Genomic DNA, 13,601 nt, shown 5'->3' with positions numbered 1-13,601 from the left:
AGTGAGCAGTACATTACATGAAATAGGCATTACATCTACAAAGATATATTCCTCATTAGGCAGTAATTCATATTTAACTGTACAGATAACAGAACACAGCTAGCACGCTGACATTGTTGCCACATTAAAATTCTGGATAGATTAAATAAGACAGGAGCAGCAACACAAACAAAGTATTCTCCTCACTGCATTTCAGCCAAGATGGAAAACACATAAATTAGCTCCAGCTAACTGTTGGAAGGTTCCAGGATGCTTTCATTGTGCTATGGAAAAAGAATAGAAATATAAAAGTGTATTAACTGAAAGAAACCAAAGGGACAACTAAGGAAAGTGCAAAAAGCGCTGACAGGCTCTATTGAAGGAGTACAGGTTGTGAAGGGGGTATAACACAAAGTAAGGGAGGGAACACGCTTGCAAGAGAAAGGGAGGGAGAGATGGCAAAGAGAGTGTGTGATAAAGTAGAAAAAACACAAGGCAAGCTCCCATAGGAGGAATGCACAATAGTGCAATAAGCTGGTGATATAATGGCCTTTTTTTTGCTGTATCAAGCCCATTCTCTTCATCTTTGGCAACCCTCATCAAATCAGCACTCTGCCTCCTCAGGTGGCGCTTTAATTACTCAATCTCAAGTCCAAGCAGCAGACAAAACACGTTTCTGCTAATTCCACCACATTCAAACACACAAAGAGCAAATGAGCACAACTGATGAGATTAAAAAATTAGAAAATGCAATTACATTTGGAAAAAAAACTAGAAAAAAATATTACTGACCTCCATTTGGGTTGTCTTTTAATAGTATTTCTTCATTTAACAAACACTTCCTGCTTGTTTTGTGTTCACTTTAGATTCAATACCCGGAAATGTTTATGTTTTATAATTAAATGATTGATCATGAAGCAATAAACGGACAGTGAAATTGATACATGAAGTAAGAAGTAAAATTAGGTTCTTTTATTTTGTATTTTTTACACTTTTGGCTCAGTTCTTCTGTGCTTTTGATTTTGCTGCACTGTTTGCTTTTTATACCAAACCCAAAGACTATATGCTATAAACTGCATAAAAGTGGACACAGCTATTTTGGGTTTTTGAAAACAGAAGTCAACAAATATGGATTAGAGAGTTACATGCTAAGCTAACAGTAATTTGCATGTGCCTCCACTGGGGTTTAACCCACTAAAAATGGAACCCAGTTTTTTGGTTATTTAATCTCAACTATATTATTTCATTCAACTGCATTAAAAATGGTCCATTGGGCCCCAGCACCACCAACGATGTCCAAAGGCCCACTTCAGTGACACAAATTACCTGAGGTTAGCCTAGCTTACAACTAGTGGCCTAGTCACCCAGCTAACACCGAGCTGTCACTCAAAGCAGCTCCATCCCTGAGAGTGGAAAACTATATAGCTGGGCATTTTTACACAGAAGAAGTGAGGACTGACCAAGTGGCAACCTCTGGGACTGAAAAATAAAGCCTACACAAAAGTGCCAAAAACTGCAGTTCTTCAACAGCCCTTGAGGCTGGTTCTAAAAGTCAAACCCAAACTCGCATCACTTTCTTTGTGAGTACAATTTCAGCATTTTATTAGTCTTTTATTTGGGTCTAGACAAAAATACTGGGTCACCTACACAAAACACTAAAAGGAGCTGTTGTGACCATGATCCCTTCTAAACTGATCTCCCTCTTTGCAGCTCCAGTATAACAGCTTCCACTCTTCTGGGAAGACTTTCCGCAAGATTTCAGAATGTGTCTGTGGGTATTTTTGTTCATTCATCCATTCAGAAAAGCATTTGTAAGGTCAGACATTGATGTTGGATGCTTGCAATCTCTGTTCTGGCTCATCCCTAAGGTTTTCGATGGGGCTGAGGTCAGCGCTCTATGCGTGCCAGTCAAGTTCTTCCACACCAAACTCATCTGACCATGCTTTTACGAAACTTGCTTTGTGCACTGCGGCACAGTCTTGCTGGAACAGAAAGGGACCATCCCAAAACTGTTCCAACAAATTTGGTTGCAGAGCATTGCCCAAAATGGCTATGATTCCCTTCATTGGAACTAAGAGGCTCAGTTCAAGGTATAAAAAATAATGATTCTTTACATATTAGCTGCATTTCTTGTTCTGTTTTATTCAAGTTATCTATTCTATGTGGTTGTTTTTGTTGTAGACAGCAAAGAAAGATTTTCATTGTACAGGGAAACATGTTTCTTTACTGTGCATATGTCAATAAAACTTTAAAAATTGAAACTGTCTATGAGAACTGAGCCAGCATCAAGCTGAAACTGGAGCAAATGTAGCTTTGCTTGGACGTTTTCGAGCCCCACTTGGCCAAACTATGAGATTTAACAGTTCTAAAAATCACTAATTACTTATAACTTACACACAGCCATAATTAGCTTTACGTGCATATATAATAACGTAAACACAGACTAGATATGGAAATGAATAGAGAAAGTACAATGACATGTTATTCTTCATGGATACGGACAATGGTCCCAGGCGGATGCACGTCTGTAAGGCAAACCATCGGTGACATCCTAAGCACGGCTAACGTGGTTACGGCTGCAGCGACACAGACGAAGAGCCTTCTCAGGATACTCGGCGAGGCATGGCAGCACACCGCCACAGACGGGCCCAAATGAGATAGCACTGAGGCCAAATCTAATTAGGGGACGAAGACACAGCACAAGAGGCACAGAGACGGCAGAGGAAGAAATGGAAGCGAAAGAAAAGTGGGGGTGGTTTAGAAGAGGTAAACAGAGACGGCAGAGGCCGAGGGAAGAACAGTGGGAAAGAGAAGAAGGGAGTTACTGAGTGGGTGACAGAAATATAAACTGCCAGCGAAAGTGTGAGGCAGAGCAGAAAAGAGAGAATGAGGCAGTGCAGGAGAAAGGTTTGCATGCATATGTGTGGGAAAGCAAGCTGAACTGTTTGTCTACCCCCCTCCCTGTTGGTAAATGGGAAACACAGCCAGCGCCCGTGCACCCTCCTCCTCGGCCGTTCAGAGCCACTTGCACAGCCTTTTCTCAGCCAGCGCTACACAATAGCTAGCTGATGAACCTGGGGCTAACATGCCCTTTGAGCTGAGTAAAGGCAGAACGCATGGAGAGTCCTTAATGATATCAGCCCCGCGCAGCAAGCACACCAGCACCCACTTGCTAACTCCTTTATTTCCTCCCTCCCTCATCCCTCTTGAAACATCGCCTCCCTTCAACCTGTTCAGGATTGTTACAGGAAATGGACATACCAGTTCAATTACTGAGCACATAAACACCATAGGATTTGACACAAATAGCACTAGTGCATCATCTCACTACAAGAGACTGAAATTAAATTCAAATATTTTATTTTTAAAACTTAAAAATGCTGCCTTGAGTGATCGTAGCACTCCTCAGAGGCAGATTTGATGGAAAGATTAGATTAAAAATACCAAAAGATTTTTTTTTTTTTTTTTGCTTGACGTCCTTCTCTTCCTTTTTTCATGTTTAGATGTTCAGTGATGTCTGATGACAAGGTAAAGCTGATAGAAAGACATGCCTTTTAACACATGCTGGTGTTACTGTTGCCACAAAAGGGAAAATAAAAAATACAAATACAAATCCTGAGGTTTTCAAATATATTAAAGATGTAAAATCAGATATGGATGTATTGTCAGGTTGAGGTATTTGAGCTGTGCAGCTCGAGTGTATACTTGAGAAAAACTACAAGAAAGGATTGACTGAATAATTGAATTTCTGCAATTGGGAAAGGTCACAACAAATGAGTGCAGTGATTATGGAATGGCTCTTTTTTTTTCTCCTGTTGAGATGTGGCCTCTGAACCTTGATCATTATATTCTGCTACTAATTAAAGTAAGTTTAATTTTAACAGGGATGTCAAGTGAGGAAAACAAGTACATCTGTGCAGCATATTCATTGCCAGACAGGTTTGGACAACATTTTTCCCTTACTAAGCGAAATCATCATTTAAAATCTGAAACATGTAAATGTGACAAATATGATAAAAATAAATAATAAGGAAGGGGGAAAATACACTGCACTATATACAGGACATAGCAGGCTCACTGTAATATTTTGGATTCCACATATTCCTCAATATAAATATTAATACATTCTTTAAACCAGGATCTACTGTAAAAACTCCATGCAGAGTATCAACAATTAAATTAGATTTTTTTTTTTTTATCAGCTACAAAAGTTTGAAGTTTTTGGCCCAAAACAAGGCTTTAAAGCCTTTCCCCATTGTTGAAAGTTGCATTTATACTGTGCATGTGCAAAGTTACAAATCACAGCAGCTTTAATATTGGCTCAGTCCTTTTCCAGTGTATCCTAAGCGGAACAAATGCCATGGGGATCGAAAAGTAGACTTATTTCATCTTTTTTACAGTAATGAATAGATATGCCTGCCATGACATAGCTGAAACTGTCATGAACCTGTACTATGCACATGCAGCAGTGCAAAAATATGATTGGCTAATATGTTTCCCGGTTTGGTTGTTAACAGGCTCTTTGAAGACAGGAGCGGGACAACCACCATTTTTACAGTAATGGAGTTCTCATATAGATTACTACTCTGGATTCTTTGAGTGCTTTTTCCTTAATAAATGACTTTGCTTCAGGTGGAAGACTGCCGCTATACTGCAAAAGTTACATTTTTAGAATCAGAAGCACATATGTAACATACATAAAAATGTATCCTTTCATATGAACCTCTGTTTTTGAGTTGAGATAAAAGAGAAAAGGTTGTTTTAATTATTTTCAAAAGTGGAAATATGTGTAATTGGTCATAGTCTAAGGGTTTAAGCATATGTGTTGTACATACAGTGAAAATAGACTCTTAGCTGTTTACTCCCTACTTACTAAAATCAATCAACCAAAAAAACGACCCATTAAGGCACATTTAAGCCAGGAATGCAACGTCACCGTTAAAAATGACTGCATTTCACTCTATTTGTTAACACTAAGGACACAGCTCATTATCAGCGACAGCTGATGCATCTCTCTGCTCATCATGAATTTCCTCTTTGACAGTAAAGCACATTACAGAAGCCTCCACATTCTCCTGCAGATAAAACTGGGCTAACAAAGCACTTATAGCTGATTAACTCGGAAAGAGAACTAGCTTAGCATCAAAAACAGTTCCAAATGAGACTTCAGACTCTGCATTCAAGAACATTAGGTAAACACAGATATGTCTAGTCCCCAGTAATATACCAACTTTGTTGTTTCATCTTTGTTGCTCAATTAAAATGTTTATATAATGTTTAAGTTTTAAAACTGTAGAAAAAACCCTTCAGTTTACAGGCTAACTTTGCTAGCATCCTATAGCTAGCAAATGGTGCACTACCAAAACAATTTTGTTGGCACTTCAGAGTACGCAACTTTATTGACTAGGTTGGTTTAAAGGGCATCCCGATCCAATCACATTGTGTTTCAAACCACACAATGCCATGTGTGTCAAACAGTTCTGGAAAAACATATGTGCTCTTACACCCCATAAGCTACTTATGATATGTACCGAAGCGCAAAGAAACTGATAAAGAAAAAGGAGAAGGAGGCAAATCCAAACATGAGAACTTTACATTCATTATTCTTAAATCCAATTTAATGTTGACTAGAATGTCCATCAAGGCATCTGCAGAAAGTCAACAGCATCAGCATCGACACAGACAATTTTAGATGAATATTTTCTTCAGTAGGGTATGTATTTGCCAAAAATATTGCTGATTCCCATTACCCAAGATTGCACTGTTTTCATCAAGTCAATCAAGCTATCAAATCAACCACTAAGATGTTTAAAGTCTGACAAACGTAATTTACCAAAGAAGATCAGCATGTGGGCTACATAAGCATCCTCTCCAAAGCCTTTTGAGTGTTTGAGTGATTACATTTTCATTCCACTCAAGTTTCATGTTCCATTTTTGGCACCATCTGTATTTTTGCCCTCTTTCGAAAATGCATAATATGCTGATGCTAATAAAGCCTGAATTTGTGTACACGTGTGTGTGTGTGTGTGTATGCATGTGTGTGTGTTTTAATTCTGATAGCTTTATCCTGAAGATAAAGCTATCAGCTAAGCTTGAGGGTCAGTTCTATCACGGCTGGACACAGGGGCTTAGCACGTTCCTTTAATTCATCAAGGTTTGATTACTTCTGTGAAGATTTTTTTCTTCAGCCTGATAACCTGATGCTCCTCAATTAATGCCTTTTCACAATCCTGCCGACTCCGACATGATCAGAGCACGCTGAGCCTCCCACGTGTCTCCGTTCCCCCAGTTTTGTTAGAGCACTCCTAGAAAGTTGCACCTTGGAGATCTTTTTAATTTTCATTTTCACTCTCCACTCTATCAACAATTACAGTTCATCAAACAAGATAAATTAATCTCTCTGGCACTCTGGCAGCGAGCCCAGGTAACTCAAGGGGACTAAAATTCCCGTCTAAAGCACTGCCCACATACAGGTACATGTTACTTTTCTGATCGTTGCCGAGTCATCATCTGTGCAATTAGGGATAATGGCATGAAATTAGAGGTGCAACCATCGACAAACACAACAATCAGCACTGGCAGGTCACAGTTAAGAGAAAAATCATTCAAGAAAATCACGATCGATGCTTAAAACTTAACATTAAAGTCTTGTTTGAATCTTAAATGTTTGTTGTATAGTATCGAGTGACTATAAATGACAGTAATCTACAGTAAATATTATCTGAAGATACAATACAGTGACCTTAACATTCAGCTCAGCACCCACCTTCTACTCATTTACAATCAGCACCAGGGAGATGCATTGGATGACTGCCTTCCTGACCTGCATGTGCCATTTTGATTCGTTGGACCACTTGACAGGAACGGTTAAAAAAAAACAACAACAACATCCCTGACAATTCTGACAGGTATTTCATTGCTTATGACCATGACTCCGGGACACACAAAACACATTAAAGTTGCTGAAGTAGAAGTGCACGTTGTGTCGGATTTATGATTGTGAGCAGTAACACGTATGATACCCAGCATCTCACGGCAGCTCTGGACTACTGGGTCAATCTCTGAGACTCAAAACACAAAGAGGCTGCTTCTTCAAAGTCAGCAATCAAACACCCACAGCACAAAAGCACATTTATCTTCAGTGGCTTGCATTAAAACAGCACGCTATTCATTTGAAAATTAAATTTGCCCACTAAATTAAAGAGCGGAAGAACATAATGGATGGATCTGGATTGTCAGGGGGGCGAGAGAAGCCCTGTAAATGAAAGGAAACGGGAAGAGAGCTGAAAGAGAAGGTATGCTCAGAGGTTTGCTGGATCAAATTGCAGTATTGTGTTATGTCGCTGGGGAAGAGTTTGTGTGCTTTCATGTGAACTGGGTGTAGAGAAAGTAGAGGCTCTCACCCAGTTTCCCAAAAAAGTTGAGTCACGTTGTAAAACCGTTAAAAAAAAGAAAAGAAAGAAAAAGAATGCAATGTTTTAATGTTTTGCATTGTTAAGCCACTTAAAACTGACCTACATTATTTGACTATAACAAAGGCATCTAACTCAACTCAAGGGATGAACCAGTGTTGTCTCTAGAAATAACAGACAACTTAGTAAAGAACCAATTTTAAAGTCTGGCTTTTGCAATTTGTTGCTGACAGCCTGTCGCAAAAAACACAATTTGTTCCTATTTCTTTAGTTGAAGCTAAAAAAATGCCAAAGATAACACAGTTTGACAGGCATAAAATATTACTTTTGTGACAACAAGGTAAAAGAAGAAGTGGCAGGCCAAAAAAAAACTATGTGCAGCAGATCAACAGCATCTGAAAGTCATGTCCTTAAGAAACGGGGGAAAAATCCAGCAAAGACCTGACATCCATCTGGCCCTTCAGTTGATCCAACTACTGTTCACCAAAGCCTCATCAGAAATACTCTCACTGAAAGGGTGGCTGTCAGGAAGGAAAACAGGGGGAAAAGGCTGAGGTATGCCAACTTACATAAGAACTAGACTGAAAATCAACAGGCATTATTGAGTGATGAATCCAAATTTGAAAATGTTGGCTCAAATCATTGTTAGTATGTATGGAAAGGGTAGAGAGAGGTGCAACAGTTAGTGTCTACAGCCACAACCAAACACGGTGGAGGATCGGTCGTGTTTTAGGGCTGTATTTCAGCCAGTGGTGTTGGGGAGCTCGTCAGAATTGATAGAATTATGAATGCAGAACAGTAGTGTCAGATTTTGATCCACCATGCATTACCATCTGGAAAGGCTTTGTTTTTAAGCATGTCAATGATCCCAAACACACCGCCAATGCAGTAAAAGCATACCTGGATAGAAAAACACTATAAGTCATGGGTTGACTGAGCCTCAACATTATTGAAACAGTGTGGAATCCACCCAAAAGGTTGATTCTGTTCATCTGGACGTAGCATTTTCAGTGGGAGAAATGTTTCATCACTCATCCAAGTGACTTCTAAGTCTTTGGGGATTTACTTACCTGATTGATTGAGCATGCATCAAGACAGTGTGGGATCATCTTTTCAGAGAATGGAACAAAAGGAAGCCAACACCCAAAGTTTTACATGTCCTTCAAGAAGCCTGGAGAACTATTCTCTAGAATATGTTTGCCTTATATGCCATATTTCTGTCTGTGTTTGTGCGTGTTTCTATAAATCACTGTACCTAGTCACAAGTGCAGCTACTTGAAATATTAAGTAACTAAATAAGTAATTAAACTACATTAAAAACCCATTGTTAGAAAACACACATTTCCCATTGCACCCTACTTGTTTTTTTATTTCTAAGGTAATACGTTTAGGTGTGTTTTCTTAGTAAGATTAACTATTTAGAATTTACGGTACAGGTTTCAGAGCAATGCTAGCAGCTAAATTATGTCATTTTAAGGGAAGGCCCCACTTATGATAGCAATGTAATGCTAAACAACATTCTGGAGAAAAAGAAACTGAATGGTGCAAATCCGAGGTGAAAATATTGGAGCTTTATCAAGTTAAAAATACAATAAAGGAGGCACTTATTTTTCAACCTTTAATAGGTTATTGTATATGAGGCAAACTGAAGTGACACTTGCTTTCAAAAAACTACAGCAACTGGTTTCCTCAGTTAATATTTTTCAAAATGAACCATAAAATGTAACATTTGTTAACATGCTGTATTTACGCTTAATTTAAATGGTAAAGAGTTGAATTCATTTACAGTTACTTTGTTTTTACATTTTACATACCATATTAGCCTGTTCTGCTCCAAATCAATCACAGGAAAATCAGATAGTCACTCATGGGAATTATTATTTTTTTAAATGGAGCTGCAGAGTCTTTGAAGCTAAATCACAAAAGCAGTGAGTAGAATAGAGAACTTCAACTACACCTTGCATTTTTATTAGGCAGTAAGCAATAAGCTTTTTACTAAATCTATCACCAGAAGTGGAAAATGTGTTAATCACACATCAAAAAACAAAAAAGTGAACATAAAAATTGGAGATAAAGGCATGTTGGTGCTTTGAATGAGATCTGAAAGGTCCTTTGACCAGAAGCAAAACATCAGAATCAAACTACATAACAAATCCTATAATAAATACTTGTTGATGACAGTAGGGACATCACAGAGTAGTGTTATTTAAACCCTTTTAATTAAATCTGAATAAAGTCGAGGGAATAAAGTCTAACACAGAATGACTGACCCTTTAGAAGAATGCAGCAAAAGCTTAACTACCTCAGATACTTAAAAATATATCAAAGAAATTAGCCTCTACTGTGGGACATCATAAATATGACCACATAATGAACATCTGCTCTGAGAGTGACTGTGATAGGGGCCATAAACCCTCTAAACTCATTCGTACTGTCTGAAGAAACCATTTGTCCTATGAAGGACATGAAAATAATTTTTTGCCCAGGTAGTCTTCTACGTCTCTCCTTTGGCACTGTTCTCCTATCTACATGTCTCAAAGGGCTTTTGAGTAATGCATTTCTATTATTGTACCTTGCGTAGTGTCACATTGGTGGCTTTATCAGGAAGTTGTTGTAGGGTGAAGCTGGAGTGGGTTGGAGGGGTTATTTTGTGGGGTTGGCTGGCATTAATCTCTGTCACTTGTCCTCTCTGATTTATACTCTTTTCCAATAAGCCAGTCTACGGCCTCCACTTCAATTGCTACTTTGTGATAGCGTTCCATGTTCAGCCTTCGTCCGCACCGCAACTTGACATTGAAGGCTTGTTCTCCAAACCAGTGGAAAATAAAAAGCACGGTAAAGAATTAAATTTCCCGCACCAAGAACAAGAAGGACAAGATAATAGGAGCCTGAAGCTCCCTCCACTCCCATATAGAGAAAGCCATTCTCCTCTGAGTCTATTACGCCCGCTGCAGCTTCTGCTTGACGACTTAGATCACGAGCAATTAATCTTTATCCACGAGTGCGAAACACGGTAAAGGCCAGGCTTGGGTACAGTCAAATTTTAAAGATGTAGAAAAGATGTTTTAACAGGTACAACGGCGGAGATGAATCAGAACAAGCTTCTGACTAATGAACACAAAGGCTTAGCTCCAGGCTATCTGATCACAAAGACTCAACAGCGCAACTCCTCCAATCGCCTCCTTTGTTGTTCATTAACACGCCACCATGTATGCGGCTATCATGCCACCTACCATCTAATACCCCCCACCACCACATACACACACCCTCTGATGTGGTCCGTATATTTCTAAAGTGTTTAATTACAGATGATTTATCACCAAACTGTCATTTGGTAACTGGGCCCTTCCGTTCTCTCTCCCCACGCCACGCTCCTGCTGCGTTGAGGGAACCTTCACATCATTATGAGCGAGCTCATTTATATTAAAATGAGTATTACCAGTTAATTCGCTCCATACATTTTGGACACAGCGTGTGCCATGCATGAGCTTCAGATGGCACCTGGTTGGCGGCCACTTCGGCATACATCAAGTGCTTTATTGCAGAAGAGCTAATGCGCATTTGATCTCGCTGCGATTCCCCATAAAAACATGCAGCGTAACGCATATATCATGATTTATATGTCAAAGAGGACATTAGACATTATCCACTGAATTAAGCAAAGACCACTAAAGAGCTGTTTATGCTGAATCTCATTTTCTCGGTTAACCTCCGCTCTGGGACGTCAGTCATCCTCACCAGTCAAGGGCAATCACGATGCGTTGGATAAAGTAAATTTGAATAACCGGATAACACGTGTGACAAAAGTAGTTCATGAAAATAAGCAAACTGCACATGCTCCTCCTGAACGTACTCGCAGCGGAAGCAAAACATCCAGCTAGATCTAAGGAGACCACACGCTTTCGCTAACAACATACAGTCCTGAAGGACTCCAAACAAAGCTCACACAAATAAGCACAAGGAGTGAACTGCCACACATACCTCCACAACAATGTAAATGAGGACCAATCCCAGACAGCAAAAAAAACAAAGATTCGAGTTGGGACGGGAATAGCTTCCTCTCTGTTCAGTGAGGGGAAATAATGAGGGTATTAAATACAGCCAGCAGATGAAAAATAATAACATATCGATTGTGCACGTAGCGCTTTCAAAGGAGCGTAATGGCCTGATTCCTGGTATTGATCTGCTACTGGGCTGGGGGAGCAGCGGCTCGTCGTCCCTGTAAGACCCCCAGTGAGAATGAGATTGGTGAAGCCATCTGAGGTTCTGTTTCTTGTTTCACTCCGTACAGGCTTTATTTCAAATGGCTGTTTTTTTGTTTTTTTCTCGTCTGAGCGGATGTGAAATGAATGCTGTTGAAATAGTCTGACATACACAATATTTTCCATCTTGCGATCATACTTACCTGCAACAATGTGGCTGTTGGTGGAATGTGCATTTTGTAACACCAGGAGAAAAAGGAAAAAGCAACAGATTTTCCACATAATATCCACAATTCGTATAGTTTCTTTCTTCAATCAATAGTATACGCTGTATAGAGTGATTCTTTGTAATATAGCGGATTCCCTTGTGATGCAAAACAAAATTTAACATTTCGATTAAAGTTCGGCATCTAATCCAAAAAATGAAGTTTCTTTTGCTGAGGAAAGCCATTATGTGGGATTAGAATTCAATTCCCTTCAAAGTACGCATTAGTAATGAAGTGCATTCACCGACTACTATGTGCATGTTTGACTGTGAAAAAAGATGGACAAAATTCAATCTCCAACTTAAAACATATGAGCCCTAACCCACCTCTCACAAACTCCTCAAGTGATCTTATTTCTAGCTCAAAGAGACAGAAAAATCTATATCTCAATTTGGTACACTTCAACTCCACTCCAAAAGTGCCCTGAGAGAAAACTGAATTAAACTGAGACAAGCTGATTCAACACCCTGAAAAATGAATTTAAGTAGTTGTTTCTGAAATATGTATTTGCCATGTGCAATATTGGGCTTCTCAGCGAGGGAAAACGTGATAGGACTTCACAGCAGTCCTTTCGTCTGGAGAAAGGTGTGCTTTCCCAGAATAAAAACGTGCATGCCGGGGAATACATTAATCATAACAAGGTGACAGCCAGCCTGACAGACAAGCAGAGGCACGGGAACAGATTTGACGCTGCTTTCTATTCCTCAACATCTTTGAAAAAGCAAAAAACCTACAGGGCAATTAAAGGAGCGTCGATAGCCGTGTCAGCTGGATTACGGGCTGGGCGTGAAATTGTCACACAGTGTGTCAGGGGTGCTCTGTTAACAACTCGGCCCGGCTTTTGCCACGGAGTGGCGGAGGGGGCCCCTAGTGGAACGTGACACTGGAAGAAATACCGTAAAGTCTGTGCAAGGCCGGATTAGATTACCACACTGGAACAGGTGGTCTTTTATTGGCTGCGTGATACTGTCAAGGATCCTCTGAAACTGGATGCAGCGTGTGCATACAGGCGCATGCACAGGAAACATTCGGGGGGTTAGGGTGGCACAAAGCTTTTTGTGCTGGATACCAAAAGGAACCACGGCTCGCTCACGTCTGAGTCAAATGTAATGTGAGAATGCAGCACATGTAGTTTGATGTCGCAGTCGCTGTTAGGAAGACAGGGAGAGAGGGTGGAAGCGGGAAAGGAGGGGAGTGATGCTTGGGTTAATACGCTTTAGGCAAAAAAACACTGCGACGTCTGCTGAGTGACAGAAAATCCAGGGATTGCCCAGCTGTCTACAAGGCAACAGGCACAAAATAACACAACCTAACGATTGAGGGGAGGCGAGCGGCGGCGGTGGTGAGGGTGAGGCAGTTTGCCAAACCATTCTTCACAACCTCCAGTAAATTTAGTGTCACTTACTGGAAACATATTAGCCATGAATAATACATGTGGTGATGTATGTTGCAAGTTTGCTTTAGATAAATTATATAGTTGGGCTAAACCAAATAGTACGTCACACACCCATATGGACGGTGGGGCATAAAAATGCAGGGAGACACCTCTGCCAAGCTGATAGTGGGTAATATACAGCCTCTTTGTAATCTGGCTGGAGTAAATTTACTGAACACGGCCAAAAACAGGGGAACCCAAATGCCACCTTGGCAGTCCGCACAATGCAACTGACATCTGGGGTTATTCTGAGGAAGCACGACAGATTTGGAGCTGCTGAGGTGTTTTGATGTGACATGTATACTCT

At 40.0% G+C, this 13,601-nt stretch overlaps 1 protein-coding gene across 3 annotated transcripts in view; it reads right to left on the bottom strand.

The window, feature by feature from the left end:
- The window catches only part of ppargc1a (peroxisome proliferator-activated receptor gamma, coactivator 1 alpha), a 295,993-nt gene that overhangs the window by 168,258 nt on the left and 114,134 nt on the right, over positions 1–13,601 (bottom strand). The window lies entirely within an intron of this gene.

The sequence above is a fragment of the Oreochromis aureus genome, linkage group 3, assembly GCF_013358895.1.
Source record: "Oreochromis aureus strain Israel breed Guangdong linkage group 3, ZZ_aureus, whole genome shotgun sequence".
Lineage (NCBI taxonomy): Eukaryota > Metazoa > Chordata > Actinopteri > Cichliformes > Cichlidae > Oreochromis > Oreochromis aureus.
The sequence above is the reverse complement of the archived record's forward strand: the minus strand, read 5'-3'. Positions and strand labels throughout refer to the sequence as shown.